The sequence below is a fragment of the Erpetoichthys calabaricus genome, chromosome 1, assembly GCF_900747795.2.
Source record: "Erpetoichthys calabaricus chromosome 1, fErpCal1.3, whole genome shotgun sequence".
NCBI classification, from domain to species: Eukaryota; Metazoa; Chordata; class Cladistia; order Polypteriformes; family Polypteridae; genus Erpetoichthys; species Erpetoichthys calabaricus.
This window is the reverse complement of record NC_041394.2, coordinates 200,618,414-200,636,371: the sequence shown is the minus strand read 5'-3', so window position 1 is coordinate 200,636,371 and position 17,958 is coordinate 200,618,414. Positions and strand designations below refer to the sequence as shown.

At 35.2% G+C, this 17,958-nt stretch overlaps 1 protein-coding gene and 1 long non-coding RNA gene across 3 annotated transcripts in view; one reads left to right on the top strand and one right to left on the bottom strand.

The window, feature by feature from the left end:
• Positions 1–17,958, bottom strand: part of LOC114658728 (A disintegrin and metalloproteinase with thrombospondin motifs 20-like) — a 403,005-nt gene that overhangs the window by 61,745 nt on the left and 323,302 nt on the right. The window lies entirely within an intron of this gene.
• Positions 1,649–17,133, top strand: LOC114658732 (uncharacterized). The gene is made up of 3 exons (XR_007933587.1): positions 1,649–2,442; positions 10,457–10,548; positions 17,014–17,133. It is a non-coding gene; the product is annotated as an uncharacterized LOC114658732 (long non-coding RNA).

Genomic DNA, 17,958 nt, shown 5'->3' with positions numbered 1-17,958 from the left:
CTAGTAACAGGCACAGCAACGAAGTTCAGAGATCAGCTTCTTCTTTAGAAGGATCTGACCACCTCTATAGTGTGTTAAAGACATTTCAGCTCACATCATGCAAGGTAAGTCTGCATTGCTTTTTTTTAATAATGGACAGAAAACAAAAATGAATCTACAGAAATAGAAACATATATTTTTCAGTAAATAGTTTCTGTTAATATACAGGTCCTACATATATGCATGCAGTGTGAGTTATAACATTAAATGTAATTCGTTTAGTGCTTCTTTTAGAATGAATAGTTCAGTGCATTAAAGTCATTCAGATATACAGGCTATAAAATAACATATTGCATACATATATATATATATATATATATATATATATATATATATATATATATATATATATATATATATATATAGTATTGAAATTTGCTGGTATTTAAACATAAAGATAAAAACAATAGGTTGCAAATATCCTAAAGGACCACAAATGTGTAAAAAGACATTTGTAGCTGATACATTTTATACACACACACACACACACACACACACACACACATCATTTTACAACAGATTCAGAAGTTACAATTTGCAATTTGCAAAGTACATGCAGAATCTGAAAATAAACAATGTTTTAAATATAATGCAGTCATGTTTAACCGTTTTGTATTGTTTATTTCTACCACTAAATCACAGTGTAGCCTAAGTACATGACATTCATATGTTCTCAGCTCTCTTTAATCCAGTTCAGGGCTGCAGTCCAACCAGAACAGGGTCCAAATCAGAAACACCCTAGAAAGTGCACCAGTCCATCACAAGGCGTAAACATATACTGCCCGACAACAATGCCAGTTTCTGAAGGCACTAATTTACCTTTCACTTACACCTTTGGGGATGTTGGAGGAAGGAATACCTGGAGGGAAACCCAAAAACAAAGTGTTGGGTTATTTAAACAACACATGAACAACAGCTGGTGCCAAATCAAACCTAGAATGGAGGATCCGTATGGCACTAGTAGTAATGACCACGCCACTTGTGTGATATTCTTTCATTTCTTTAACCTTCCTCATTCAATATAAACTTGTGTAGGCCTGAAAATAAGCCAGGATAAAAAACTAATCCAGAATAGGGCACATCCATACACACACACACTGATGATTGCTCCTATAGGGTCCCCAATAGTCTTAACACAAACACCTTTTTTATATAGTAGGGAAACCAGATTACCTAAAGAAAAACTAAACATAGAGAAGGAGAGGAAATATAAACTTCACTTGAATTAGGGGCAGGACATATCTTAGATTTATGAGGCAGGAACACCATAGCGCATATTAAGTGAATACAAAAATGTTTCATTTTTACCCTGATACATGCAAATTGTTCATAATTTAGTACATAAGCATTTGTCTATTGTCATCTTTTTAAAATGTTTATGGTATATATTGCTAGCTTCTGAAATCAAAAACAAAAATGAAAAAAAAAAATTATTCTGGCATTTTTGATGTACAATACTAAGAAAACTGTTTAAAAAAGTTCCCAGTAATATAGTAATGTCTTAAACTTGATTTTAATAGAAAAAGAAAAATTAAAAATGTTTGGCATATTTTGTTTGGGCAGGTTTCCGACACTGTGGTTAATACTGCTATCACTACTATCAGTACTATCAGGCATCCTGGGTTGGAGTCCTGTGCTAATTATCTGTCTGTGTGGGGTTTGCATGTCCTCCTTCTGCCTGAATGGGTTTTTGTCTGGATAATCAAGTTTTGTCCCACATCCCAAAGATGTTAATTGTTGATGTGTATGAATGTCTGCACATGATTAGATTCTGCAATGGACGGGCACCATGTCCTGGATAGTTTACTTAATTCTGTGATGAAACATGTTTGCCTGGTTAAGTAAAAGAAACAGAGAGAGAGAGAAAGAAAGGGAGAGATTTACCGCTACACCATTACCTTATTTTCTGTCTGTCACTCAGGCAATGTGAGCTGTGTTACTGATACAAAAACCATACCTCATTCACTCCAGATGCATATTTATTTTTGACCTCTTTAACTTCTCTCAGTCAGAAAAACACACCACACCACACTTGTTTTTTTAACTCTTCAACAACTCTTTGTAGTTCAGTAGAATTAATTCAATTTGACTAGCAACCTATTATAAAACAGTCGGCTGTTCCAGCTTTTCACTTTGCCTTTTCAACTTGTTTTGTCACCAGTACCACAAAAACTGCACTAGTCTCTGTAACACTCCTTTTAGGGCTGTAAGTGTCTCATGAACTGTTCAGTGGTTTGAAAGTCACCATTCTTTTTCATTGTATTTCCTCTCACTCTGATACTGATAATGTTTAGTTTTCATCCAATGCAAACTAAGGAAGGCATCTACACGCCTCAACTACAGTTGCCCTGTGCCTCAACACTGTCCTCAGATCATAACCAAACATCACTTTGGAGATATTCAGTAAGTGTTTATCTGTTTGTGGTTGAACTTGCAAACTTGATTAGTAGTATCATCTGTTCATCCTTTATATTTTTTTAAGTAGTAAGTGAAAGAGCAGAGATATTGTTCCTCACTGTTTCATACAAAAATATCTCTCCAATAGAGGGAGCTGAATATTTATGGAGCTTTATTACTAACATATACTGATAATGTACATTTGCATGTGCAGCAAAAAGTATTTTTCACAAACAAAATAAAGTGCATGGCAAGAGGAGATGGCGGTGGAGTAACAAAAAACAAACATTAAGGGCAAATTCTTCTTAACAGAGCCCTCCCAAGTTGTTGAAACAATTAATTCCACATGACTGGATAGGTTAAATCTTGTATGGATGAAAATGTTCATCTGGAAATAATATGCTATACTCTATAAGACAAATATGTACACTTGCACAATTATTATGTATATGTACATTAGAATCTAAAAATCTTACTTTGAACAGTTCCTTGTTTATGCCATTTTAGCTACAGTTCATAGCATGATGATGCTAAACATTATAAATCCAAAACCAAGAAAGGGAGATAAAGTGGCTTGGAATCAGTATACCATCTGATTCATTTAAGCTGTTTGGCAAAAATAATCAAGCAAAAAGTAAAATATAGGAGAAGGCTTTACTGCTTGTCCAAAATAGACATAAAAATTTTAAATATTGAAAAAAATATATATTAGTATGTGTGAAAAAGAAGGCAGAGTCTGTCATTTTACAAAACTGTAACAAATATTCATTAAAAACAAAATAGACTGAAATACAATGACTGAAAGCAAATGGAGTTTTTATATTTAAAACATGACCTATTAAATAATAAAAAATGCTTTTCTTCTTCAGCCAAAACTTTACTTCTTCATTTATAAAACTCTTGACAGTTGATCCCATGTTGTTATATCTTTGAATGTTTATCTTCAATATCTTTATTGTTCAATATATCTAAGTAGAATTTTTTAATAATGTATACTGTAAAATGCTTTGTAAAAGTATGCTTTTTATCAACATGTTTTTCTTCTTTTCCATTTAGACCTCACATATTTATCACTAGCCACAGTACCTGTCAAAGACAGGTAATAGAACAATTTAAAAATAATTGCCATCTCTTGCCCCTTCATTGCTTTCCTCTGTATTTGTGCGGTTCTGAATGTCTCTTCACCATTGCTCCCTCTCTTGAGTGCATTCCCGTAAAGCCTGCTTCTCAGATTCTTGTTATTTTGAGGTGCCATGCTTGCCTCCTATCCGGTTTTACACTTTCTGTCTTTGAAGACGACTTTCTCAGTATGCACCTTTACTCCTCCTTGTGTGTGTAAAATTTGCACTTCCTCTTTTGTTGCAACACCAAAGCTAAATTGAGGAATCACACCAAATCCAATCTGGCCAATCAGATTGCTCTGAGGGACTGGACACAAAGACCTGCTTCTTTATACAGTAGATAGATAGATATAAACCATTTTCTATCTATCAGAAAAGTCTGTCTATCAGTTGTATTTCTGTCCTGCATTATGGAAATACACAGTATAGTCACATGGTGGTATTGTTTTGATGACTTTTTATCATATATTACAGCATCAGTCACAACAGACAATGACAAATCAAATACTGCACAGAGTAGCTGTACTGTTGAATGACTTAAATGTTAAAAAGAAATCACTCTTTGTTATTAAATGTCAATCCTTTATGTGTATCCGTGTTTACTCCTGTTTTAGTCATTGACTGCTGATGACAATTACTCTGCAACTGCCTGGAGCCTGTTTTATCTCAATTGCCTGTTATATTTAAACAAGCATTTTACAGAAACATTCACATGGTTAATAATAAGCCTTTCAAAGCTTATATTATTTTCATTTTGCATAGTTCCAAGAATTTTGTACTTATGAACCTTTAGTTTCTGTATATAAAAACATATATTTTGCCCAACACTTTTGACTATGTTGGCTCTTATGAAGTTAGGACGTTGTCCTATTTTTTGACATTTCACCTTACTTCTTAGTTACTTTTTGCATTAATTTCTATTAAGTCTCCATAACGTCTAGTTTTCCATTTAGAGAATCTGAATCATTGTTACATCTTGACATAGTCACATGGCCTCCATGACCATCTAGCTCAACGTAAGAGCAATTCTCTCTACCTAAAAGAATGTGAAGACTTGGTGAAGCTTTTATAAGGTGACTGAGCACTGGCATGACAATTAACATATCATAACATATATAAGTTTTTCCAAACTCCTAATGGCAGGAGGCAGTCTACAAATAAAAAGCTTGTTCATGTTTGAGAACGTTGTATTTAAGTTCATGAAGCTTTTTTCAGAAGTGACTTATCTAGAAATATTTTAGTAAAATACATGTGTTTGTGGTGTTGTGAGCATAAGACTCAATGACTTCATATGTAGATTATGTGACACAAGAAATGTGAGATTTTTTCTTGGACTTTTTGATATTGTTTGTTGTTGTCCAACATTGGTCACCATAGACATATGCGGTATCAGAAACATTTTACCTCAGTTCTGCATGAAAATATGAGATTCAATTTTTTTCTGACCAATCAATACAAACGACACAGGTTAAGTAAAATAAAAAATGTCATTTTTGGATGTTTATTCCTTTAAGATTTTATGTAAGTCTAAAAAATCAGAAAGGCACTCTCACATACAAGTGTATTGGGTTCCTAAATCATTAGGTGATTACATGTAAATTATGAATTCAGATTCCCTTCTTGAAAAATATCTTGTTCAACACAATTATCATGTGCACTTTTATTCAGATAATAACATGATTAATTTCAACCTTGATTAGTGTTTTTAATACATGTTTGAGGGATATTGTAAACATGACATTTTCATAGCCACTTCAACCCTGCATTCAATGGGTTTAGTGAATACACCTTTCTGCTACATACTGTAACAAAAGTTTCCTCCATCTAGTGCAAAGTGGAGCAGCTTTTGTAAAGTATGATTTGACACAATCTTTATTAAATTCTTAATTATTCTAAATGGTGATGAGTTGGAAAATTAAGATAAACACTATTAAGATAAAAACTGATAACACAAATGCCAGTAACCATCCCTAGACAAACTACAGTCCATTGTAGTAACCACTAATACGCACCTTCAAACTAACAATTAACTTAACATGCTCATCTCTTGGGGTGTACAGATATATTGTGATTGCTTTTAAAAGCAGTGGATAGAAATTAAATTTTCCCCCTTTGACTCTTAATAAAAGTTTAAATTTTAGCAAATAAAATGTAATCATATTCAAGACCTGAATGTTTATCAATGTTGAATAGCAAACACTTAACCGACTGTGAAGCTTAAAATAACTTTTTGTGTGACTGCCACTATCTGCAAATGCTGATATCTTAATATGGTATGGAATGTGTCTCTGATATCCTAAAGCACATTTTAAGATATCTTAAAATGAGCATAAAGCTATTTTGAGATACCTTGAAATAAAACATGTAAGTCTTAAAGAACATTAAAGCATCTTGAACACATTAATCTCATTAGATTTTAACCCTAATGTTAATTGCATTCAAGAAAACATTTCTTGAAATAACACCCTGTCCATCTTGCCTGCATTCTAAATTACTCCTTCATTCCTAGTGATCTTGATTGAGTACACAGTTTGCAGTGTGGCATAATGATTCAACACTCAAGGGAGGGAAGAAGTAACAAAATGTGTTTGATTGAATGATTGGACACAGGGTTTTATACAGACTGTGACCAAGAAACCGGGGACAAAGGAGACACAAGGGTTAAATCTATGAAGGAAATCATAAGCCAAATCAAACCAAAACCAGAGACATTAAACAGAAGACATAGTCTAAGAAGTCAAAGCAAAAAGGTGCTAACACTAAATATTCTCTTAAGCTGTTTTTAGCATTCACTACAACTAAAGGCAAAAAGGTTGAGAGATTTTCGAAGAGATCCAATGCACAGATACCAGATTCTGCATACCACCATCTTAAACATGAGGGGCATGACACAAAATGTCACATAACCTCAGTGTCATTTGACTGGTAATGGGAATAGTGACTATAAAAATATGGCCATGGTCACAAAAAATTGTCCAAAAATGACTGCTGCCATCAAAGAACACAAAATGATGTCACAAAAATAATGATACATTATAATACAATACAATAATTCAAAAAGTTAAAAAAACTAATTACATAAACATAAACAATACATAAATAAGTACTAGAGGTCTCCACAAACTGTGATTACAGCACCTCAGTTGAATTTTCTTCAACTTTATAAATTTCCAGTAAAATCACAGTGTTTAGACATTTGTTTGATTCCTACTGCTGTACAATTTCTGTGCAGCTTGCATGTTTTCACTGAGCTTATGTGGAACTTGATTGGCAAGTTTAGATTCTCCTGTGTGAGGTACTCTGTCTTTGTGTATTATGAAATAGGCTCAATGATAAACTGATATAAAAAATGTATAGGTCCTCCTTTGCATCTTTTGCTATTGGCACTGACCATTTTCACTTAGAAAATTTAGTCATAAATAATGGATGGGAGGTTGAATAAATGTTCTTTAGATTCATTATAGATTAGTAAAACCTTAAATGTTTCAATTGTATGCCTGATGACAAAAACAATGAGCTTAAGCTTCAAAGCTTGTCAAATATGTGATAATTTACCAACTTGAAAATTAAATGCAATTTCACAGTCTCTTTACTATACAAATATGACTTTTTTACTTCATGATTGCTTCACATATACATTTTGAATGAAATGAATATCAACTCTCTTAATGGACAAATGCTCTGATATTTTGGACAGAAGAGGAAGACTACCAAATACCAATAAAGAATGAAAATCTCAGTTATATATTAATTAATACACAGTAAATTGTAGTTACTGTAATTTTCAGAATAGATTTTTTTCACAAGCAGGCAGATGGTGAGCTGTAATAATTTTGGACTGAATTTGTGACATAACTTTGCAGGACAAACTGTGCAAATATATTAAGTAAAATAAATTTTACTTTGCCATTATATATATGACAAATACAACTGTGCCTCATAAGTAGGCCTATAAGTTTAATCAACCAGAAGTATGGCTGTACAGTAATTCAAGCAATGTAAACCTAATAACCCATGTTTCTAGTTTTTATTTTATGTTAAGCTTATAATATGCTACAAATTTTAAAGCATTCTCTTGCCCGGACGCGGGTCACCGGGGCCCCCCTCTGGAGCCAGGCCTGGAGGTGGGGCTCGATGGCGAGCGCCTGGTGGTCGGGCTTACACCCATGGGGCTCGGCCGGGCACAGCCCGAAGATGCAACGTGGGTCCCCCTTCCCATGGGCTCACCACCTATGGGAGGGGCCAAGGAGGTTGGGTGCAGTGTGAGTTGGGTGGTGGCCGAAGGCGGGGACCTTGGCGGTCCGATCCTCGGCTACAGAAGCTGGCTCTTGGGACGTGGAATGTCACCTCTCTGAAGGGGAAGGAGCCTGAGCTAGTGCACAAGGTTGAGAGGTTCCGGCTAGATATAGTCGGGCTCACCTCGATGCACAGCTTGGACTCTGGAACCAATCTCCTTGAGAGGGGCTGGACTCTCTACCACTCTGGAGTTGCCCCCGGTGAGAGGCGCCGAGTGGGTGTGGGCATACTTATTGCCCCCCGACTTGGAGCCTGTACATTGGGGTTTACCCCGGTGGACGAGAGGGTAGCCTCCCTCCGCCTTCAGGTGGGGGGACGGGTCCTAACTGTTGTTTGTGCGTATGCACCGAACAGCAGTTCGGAGTACCCACCCTTTTTGGAGTCCCTGGAGGGGGTGCTAGAGGGCATACCTTCTGGGGACTCCCTCGTACTGCTGTGAGACTTCAATGCTCACGTGGGCAATGACAGTGAGACCTGGAAGGGTGTGATTGGGAGGAATGGCCCCCCCAATCTGAACCTGAGTGGTGTTTTGTTATTGGACTTCTGTGCTCGTCACGGATTGTCCATAACGAACACCATGTTCAAGCATAGGGGTGTTCATATGTGCACTTGGCACCAGGACACCCTAGGCCTCAGTTTGATGATCGACTTTGTGGTCGTGTCGTTGGACTTGCGGCCACATGTCTTGGACACTCAGGTGAAGAGAGGGGCGGAGCTGTCAACTGATCACCACCTGGTGGTGAGTTGGCTCCGATGGTGGGGGAGGATGCCGGTCAGGCCTGGTAGGCCCAAACGTGTTGTGAGGGTCTGCTGGGAACGTCTGACAGAGCCCCCTGTCAGAAGTAGCTTCAACTCCCACCTCCGGCAGAACTTCGACCACATCCCGAGGGAGGTGGAGGACATTGAGTCCGAATGGGCCATGTTCCGTGCCTCTATTGTTGAGGCGGCTGACCGGAGCTGTGGCCGTAAGGTGGTCGGTGCCTGTCGTGGCGGCAATCCCCGAACCCATTGGTGGACACCAGCGGTGAGGGATGCTGTCAAGCTGAAGAAGGAGTCCTACCGGTCCCTTTTGTGCTGTGGTATTCTAGAGGCAGCTGATAGGTACCGGCAGGCCAAGCGGAATGCGGCTTCGGTGGTTGCGGAGGCAAAAACTCGAGCATGGGAGGAGTTTTGGGAACCCTGTTGGTTCTTGCCTTGCATCCACTATTGGTGGAATATATTCCAAGAATAACTGACACCCATCACATATCTATCTGTTTTCAACAAGTGCACTTGACATAACATTAATTTATCTATTTTCATAACTCCCTTTCATTGATTTATCTAGAAGTGAGAGTTAAAAGCCCTGTAGCTATCAGGCAGCATTGCAAGACACTGCAGCAACATATGGTATTAAATTATCCATCCAGCCAACTATCCTGTCTTTCCATCTTATACAATTAAAGGTTATGGAAAACCATTATCTATCTTGGTGATACTGGTCACAAGATAGGAACCAACTTAGAATAGACATTAGTTCACTACAAGGCATATTCACATTCATACACACCCACACTCATTTCAACCTTCCCAGTTTCCATACATACAGATGGAACATACAGAAGTATGTGAATCAGGATTCAGACTTAGACTTTTGAATCTGTGAAACAGCAGTGCTAGCCTCTGTACCACGGCTTCTCATTTACGGTCCTGGAGGTCCACAAAGGCTGCAGGTTTTTATTCCAACCAGTTTTGTAATTAGAAGTTAGGTCTAACAGATAATGAAACTTGGTATTTTAATTATATGGGTTGTTAGTGCTTTCATTCTTCCAAAACAAAAACTCTCTATTTTTTTCTGAGAACTTTATCCATATGTTTCATGGTCCTTCCCTTCTCTCTCATTTATTTCAAAATATTTTATTAACACAGATACTGTACTTCATGATGCATATACATAGGCTTAAATAGAAGTATGTTAGCTGGAGAGCTAGTGGTTCTTTTGTCATTGGCACCTCATTATTAACTGGTGGCTGGTTACAAAACATGCAATAAAATAAAATCTAAATGCAGCCGTTTAAAACTAAAATAGGCTATTAAAGTTTCTGAACTGTAACAAACAGATTAATTAAAACTAACCCCCCAAAACTGTATTGTATCATTAGTGAATAAATATGAATTTCCCCTTGGGATTAATAAAGTATCTATCTATCTATCTATCTATCTATCTATCTATCTATCTATCTATCTATCTATCTATCTATCTATCTATCTATCTATCTATCTATCTATCTATCTATCTATCTATCTAAATGGGTTCTAATTAAGAAACTGGTTAAAGTGAAAATCTGTAGCCAGTGTGTTCCTCCAGTACTGTAATTGAGTACCCCTCTTCCACACCAATAAACTATTTATCTATAGGATTGTGTTTGGAACAGAAAGAGTAACAGTTTTAGAACATTTAACTGATTTATTTGTGAATTAAGAAGTTATTTTGAGGGTGGAACGTTAAACACTATTTATTTTTAAAGAATGAGGAAAACATGAAATTTCCTAGGAACCTTGAGACTGTATGGTGCAAATCATTATGTAGTACAATAAATGAAGACATATTTTTATGCTTATAGGTGCTTTACTTACTTAAAATTTTAGACACTGCTACTTTGAAACTACCCCACCAGTTTGGTAGAAGACACTTTTCCTAGAAAAACAAGGTGAGGTAAGTTTTTTTGGTGGTAAGTAGAAAAAACATCTTTTATGTAACTGAGTGATGGACTCAAAATGTATTATATTTGTTCCACTCACAAACAAACACACACATATATACTGTATATATATAATCCAGTTGAAATTAAATATTAAATCCCTCTATTTCATTCATTATCAAACTCGTCTTATTTCAATGGGACAAAAGGCAGGAACAAACCAGTTTACAATTCAGTCACAGGGTACACTTAAACAAACACACACACTCTAACTCACTCAGTCAATAGATTACTATTGAAAGTCAAAACTTAATATATTTGACTGACATTGCTGCCTTATCATAGTCAATAATTTGCAGTAACAATGCTCATGAAATTTACTCTTAAAAAATACTACCACAATTTTATGCCAGTAAGAGAAATATGAGGCCACATTTACAGGAGACAGCCTGAATTCCTGTGTTAATGATGTAATGAGGCACACATAATTTTGGTCATGTAAGGGAGCTGGTTGATTAAAAAATATCCATCCATCCATCAATTATCCAACCCGCTAAATCCTAACTACAGGGTCACGGGGGTCTGCTGGAGCCAATCCCAGGGCGCAAGGCAGGAAACAAACCCCGGGCAGGGTGCCAGTCCACCGCAGGGCACACACACACACACACCAAGCACACACTAGGGACAATTTAGAATCACCAATGCACCTAACCTGTATGTCTTTGGACCGAAGGAGGAAACGGGAGCACCCGGAGGAAACCCACGCAGACACGGGGAGAACATGCAAACTCCACACAGGGCGGACCCGGGAAGCGAACCCGGGTCTCCTAACTGCAAGGCAGCAGTGCTACCCACTGCACCACTGTGCCACCCTTAAAATATATCCAAGTATTTAAAAAATATATATATATATGAATATGAGCAATACAAAAATTCAACTTACTGTATCTTTTACAGTTTATAAAAGTTTGCATAAGTTAAAAATATTCTGTTGAGAGGCAGCAATATACAGTATGACTCGATTCCTCATTTTTAAAATTTTAAAAATAAACAGACATAGAGAGTTAAAATAATCCTATGCTATTCAGACTGGAGAAATAAGAAGGAAAGTTTATGTCATGTTATATATATTAAGTGAGTTTAATTGGTACCAGAAGTATAATTGTCCCAAAAGATTATCTGATTTCATTCTCACCATTTTCATTATTAGCTTAAGTGAAAGCTGACATGGAAATGGTTGGGCCCCAGATGTGATGCAGATGGACATGGAAATAACATGGAACTGTTACATTAATAAAATGCGGCACAAATTTCAAATCTCATGTATATTATAGTTTCATATACTTCACAAAGACTTAAAGTAAAAACAGACTCTTTTACATCCTTATTTTCTCACTGTAACTTGGAATGGTTGTTGAAAAACCAATGCTGCAGGACATGAGCATCAGAAAGAAATTGCAGAACAAACAGCAGTACCCCATACAAACACAAATTTAACTGCACTATGTGCAAATGACAATATTGCAACTATTACTACATGCCCAGAATTTGCAGACTCCACATTAACAATGACTTTTACCACTGCACTTCTTTGTTATTAAACTGATTACTTACATTATTAAATTAACGAGAGCTTAATTAAACTTAAATTAAAAACAAAATAGTGTTATTGTGCTTTATTTGTCATTTTCTCTAAATAAGTTAATTTTACTATAATAGTAATAAAATTATTTAATTTTCATATTAAACAAATTCCATTTTTCATCTTAGCTAAATTATTTTATACTGCTACATATAAGTGTTTCTTCTTTCTATTTGACTTTTATCTGAAAAGGTGAAAGCCCATCCATGTACTGTCTTGTACCTGCAATGTAATTAAGCATCTGTAGGCTCTACAGGATCCAAAAGCTTTCCTGGCAATACCAGGTGCAGAGATGTGACACCAATCCAACATAACAATCAAACCGAACCAACATACATTTGCCAGTTATCCAAAGAAAAACCCACACAAAAATATTTGGTATAATTAAATATACACAAGTGAAAAAAGTTTATAAATTTTTCTTAGCAATTGTTTAAGAGTGATATTATATACAAATAAACACAATGTAAATCTAACTATTTCTTTCTGATTTTTAATTTACAATGATTATATAAGACTGCCTAGCAAAAAATTTAATGAAGAGATTAAATTCCACATTTCAGGCTAAACAATTGCATTGTTTATAGCAGTGATACAACATTTTCCCATGTGAGCAAAGACATCTTTAGTTTAAAAAAAAAAAAACTTTTCAAAGATAGAAAACTGAAGGCAATATTTCAGATTGTTTTTACTGCTCCTAAGTCTTAGTGTTGCATTCTTTACGAGCTATTTTTCATTTGTATCACAGATTATAGGTTGATATAAAGGTGAGTATGCTGTATTATTGGAAAAAAAATAGCACTGTGAAATCTGTAAACTGAAATGAAGCAATCCTTTTTTAATGTAGCTAAAACAATCCACTCATTTCTGTATCTTAGAAGATCAGTTCTGTCAGGCTTAGCATGCTATTTGGAGTAGATGAAGATAATTAACTCCTCACATTAGGGCTCCAATTCAAGACAGCTATGTACTAAACATATACTAGTCAGATTACAAAACACTGAAGCTGTTGTATAGTTTTTTATTTCTGGAATGTATTGAATCAAATGAATGCTGATTTATTATACATTGACGTTCTGTAAAAGCTAAACTTCCTCATGAAACAAAGTACTATCTATCTATCTATCTATCTATCTATCTATCTATCTATCTATCTATCTATCTATCTATCTATCTATCTATCTATCTATCTATCTATCTATCTATCTATCTATCTATCTATCTATCTATCTATCTATCTATCTATCTATTGCATTGGCTGACTTTGTTTTCTTTGCTTTCCTTTCCTTTCCATTACTTGCTGAGTATCTGCCCTGACATCATATTTCAGTGGAGTATCCTCACAACCTATACTTCTGTTAATTCCACAAAGCTATTTTATACTGGCAAGATGCATTCTCATCTGAACAGGATTGTCTGTTTGCTACATGCAAAACTTATATCCAACTTTATTTGGATATCAGATATGTGCTAAAGCTAACAATCTCTTTTCCAGAAGTAAACCACTGACTTATGTGTTAGCAGACAAATTACTTATAATTTACAAGATTACATGAAAATGAGAAGATGTGGCAAAGAAAATTAATCTCTTGACATTTTATTAATTAAATGATGTGTATCTGTACAGCTAAAAGATGTAACTACCACAAAAATCTTGAAAAAAGTTACTTTCATCTTAGAATTAATAGCAATATACCAAAACATAATTTCATTTGAATTTAGTTTCTTCATTTCAAAGTATTCTTTATTAAAAATGTGGTAGCTTGTGAAGATGAAGTAATGACATGATACTTTAAATTGCAGTTCAGATAACTTGAAATGAAATTAACAAAACTGATATTGAAATACTTTGCAATTACTTACTATTTCAAGATATTTCAGGCCTAATATGAGATATTTCAAAATTATTGGCAATGATTAATATCACCTTCCTTATATACATAGTGTAAAATATACTTTAGCACGTATAGGAATCAAAAAGAATAGGTATGTTATATATAAAAAAAGCGTAAAATATTTAAATGAAATAATGCAGTTTATATTTGTATTGACAAAATACATCTCTACTGTGTTAAAAACATTAGTTACTGTAAAAAAACAAAAACGTTGTGTGTTTACTGGCCTGTTAAAAACCAGTAATTTCATAGTGCAAATTAAAAGGATGAAGATGAAGTTATTTCTTCACAATAATAGTAAATATTAATTTGCCACTTGGAATTGTGTTAAAAAGTGAAGCTTTTTTTATAAATTTTAAAAACCACCTATGGCCTCATGTATAAATGGTGCGTAAGTACAAAACTGTTGTGTACACCCGTTTCCGGTACACACCATTTATTACGATGTATAAAAACTAAACTAAGCTGCATATTTTTTTATAAATTTAAGGCATCTGACTGTAAACAACCTGTAACAATATAATGGTCCACGGAATATCCAAACTATTCCAAATAACACAGCTGCTTTAGCGTTTTTCCTCTCAATGCACCACTCAGAGTATTTTAGCCCATTGTATCAGAGTGTGGAATTACGGGTACCGGTTGTGAGAGCAGAGGATTATTGGGATACAGCTTCTACCCTGGAGAACATTTATGGTACATGCTGCCTCAGCCATGCACACAGTCTATTTGAACATCTCCCATTTGGTAAACGCGTCAGAGCGTTTTATTGCACGAACCTCAAGGAGCTATAAAGCACTCAATCATTCCATCAAGTGCTCCTGGTAGAACTCTTTGTACTTACAGTATAAGTACAATTACCTCACTGTAAACTTGCACTACAGTAGTAATATTGCACAAACAGAGTCAATTCATGAACCATTTGCACTATCTTGCACTACATGTACATTGTACTTATGCTTTCATATTGTATATTTTTCATTGTTTTTTATTGCATCATTATTATTATTATTATTATTTTATTATTTTATAGGAAAATAAATTTATGGAGGATTTGCATATTGAATTTCATTGTAGCATACAATAACAATAAAGGAATTCAATTCAATTCAATAGAAGAGAGCGCGTATTTACAGATGATGATGACTGGCTTTTAAGTTGATTTAAATTTCCAAGAGATATCTTCTTGGAGCTCCTGATATCATTTTTAAGATGAAATGCATTAAAGTATGTATATTACATTATACAGATAAATTTTTAACTTCATTTAAATAATGTATACTATTAATAATTAAACGTGTGGGCACGGTGGCAAAGCGGTAGCGATGAGCTTGTGCCCCACCCAGGGATTGGTTCTGCCTCACGCTGTACGCTTGCTGGGACTGGATGGACAGATGGATGAAATGATTTAAGCATGTACTACAAAGATATTTTAATGTTCCTTAAATGTTTTGAAGAATTAGCGTTCTAAGCTTACAGATGGTCTGACATTTATGAAAGAGCTTATTATGTGGCGATTGTCTCAATGCATGCTCAATAATCCAGGTAAGGGAATTCTAGAAAGCTGATTCAGTTCATCTGGACACAATTCTTTTCCAGGGAGATACGTTACATCACTCATCCAAGTGACTTCCCCAGTCTCAGTTGACTGCAGGTTTCTCCAACCTTATAAACAGTACCTTTGCATAATGACCGAAGCTAGTGGGTCGCTACACTTCAACAGCCATGGACACTGTGAGAGGGGCTTTAAAGTCACAGTGCTTAATGGCAACTTCAGAACACAGCAAGAGAGAGAAGAATGGGAAGTCAAACTCATGCTAAAATTTAATACATTACAACATGGTTTGAATAGAGACAAGAGTTTTATGGCCAGATATGAGGACTGTTTGCATCTCTCAGACTGACACAGACAACCTGACTACAGATCCACATTGTATGGAAAAACTCATTAGAAACTTCAAAAGACTTTGTTGGACAGTTATTTTATCCAAAGATCTTGACCATACATTGTTCTTCTCTCTTGTTAAATGAACCTTAGCATTAAGGGGTCTATTCATTTTTTACATTTAAGATTTCTCACTTAAAGATTTACCAATGTTGTTTCTTGTCCTAGAGTGTGTATATAAACATAGGGAACTCCAGTCTCTGTATTACATCTTGCCTGAAGAAGGGGCCTGAGTTGCCTCGAAAGTTTGCATATTGTAATCTTTTTAATTAGCCAATAAAAGGTGTCATTTTGCTTGACTTTTCACTACATTCACTTGCTAGTAAATACAAAGCACAGTTAAGTTATTTTAAATGTCTAACATACAAAGTAATGTCAAATTACATAATTATAACTGATTTTATTTGTGTAAATTTGGCATGATTTTCTGATTTCCTGTTTATATTTGCAAACCTGTATAAGTGGACTTAGTCTTCTGAGAAATGTGCTACATAAAAATGATCTGACCTGAATTGAATATCCAGTGCAGAAACACTGTTACTATCAGATATTTACTCATATAATATATTTATGGGTGCACAACCTAAAATATATTGCAAGGAATATATATTAATACTTTTATAGGAACAGAGAGCAACCTGGCATTATGAAGCACAATGTAAGAACTAGCCTTAATTTTAAAGCCTGATCATCACAGGACATACACATGCACACTCATTCATATTGGGCATGTTTATTGTTATCAATTTACTTTTGTGTACAGTACATGTTTGAGATGTGACAAAAAAACTGAGAAAACCTATGTAGACTTGAGGAGAACATGCAAACTCTGGTCTAACACTGACTAGGACATGTTCTCGACCTGTAGTTCCTGCAGCTTTTAGGCCACAGGGCTAAGAACTACACCACTAATGCAAACATTACATCTCAAAAACAATACAGAGCCTGGTGAGTTATACCTCTTGTATATGCTTAACCTTTTTTTTTCTCTGCTTAGGCATTCCTACCTAAGTGAACACAATGGAACTGCTGTAGCATGAAGTGAAGAATGTCACTAAAGGCATGGCAAGGCGAATCAAAGACAGTAAACTGTAGGGGTAAGAACAAGGACAAAAGGAAAAGGTAAAAACAAAAGTGGGCAAAAACTTGAATTACTCAAAACAATAGCAAGAGACCCAGACAAGACACGTGTATAAACATAAATGGGTCCAAATAAGAAAAATGCAACAAGGTAAAAACAAGAATCTTACTCAATATTCAAGTTATTACTCCAGTGGCTGCTTTAATACAGCAACTCTTTTCAAAGGTAAGCACATGGCTAAGAGTGTGCTATAACCTGAGGCAAAGCAAGTCTTGGTGCCAAATGTTGTTGCCAGTTTAATTGTTGGCCATTACAAAATAATTCTATATATGCCACAGTATGTTGTGTTTATTGGAATATTTTTTAAGATGCAATTAAATAATACAAAAGACACAACTTTATTAAGCGATGCCTTAGTGATTTTGCTTATTGGTTGTATTTGAGTGTTTTGATAGCTCCAAGTTTATTTCATATTGTACACTGACAAAAGCACTTCGAGTAAAAGGGTTTCAACAGATGCACTTTTCTCTATAGCAACTGTCTGAGATAAAAAAAAATTATCCAGAAGCTGTGTGCATTTGTCGCTGTTATGTACTTTTCTTACTCATACTTAACTGCAACTAAATCTTTAAATATTTTCTTTCAGACATGAATTTTTATCTATTTGCAGCCTTGTCGCATTGTGGGTATCAATGCTGCAGGCACTGCAGCATAAATACAGCATCCTGGATTCAAATCGCATGTCTAAATGTTGTCTGTGTAGAGTTTACACATACTTCCCTTATATGTTACTTACTGTAAATGTTACTCACTAGGATCCTATGGTAAAATATCTATTCCAAATGCAACATTTATCAGAAA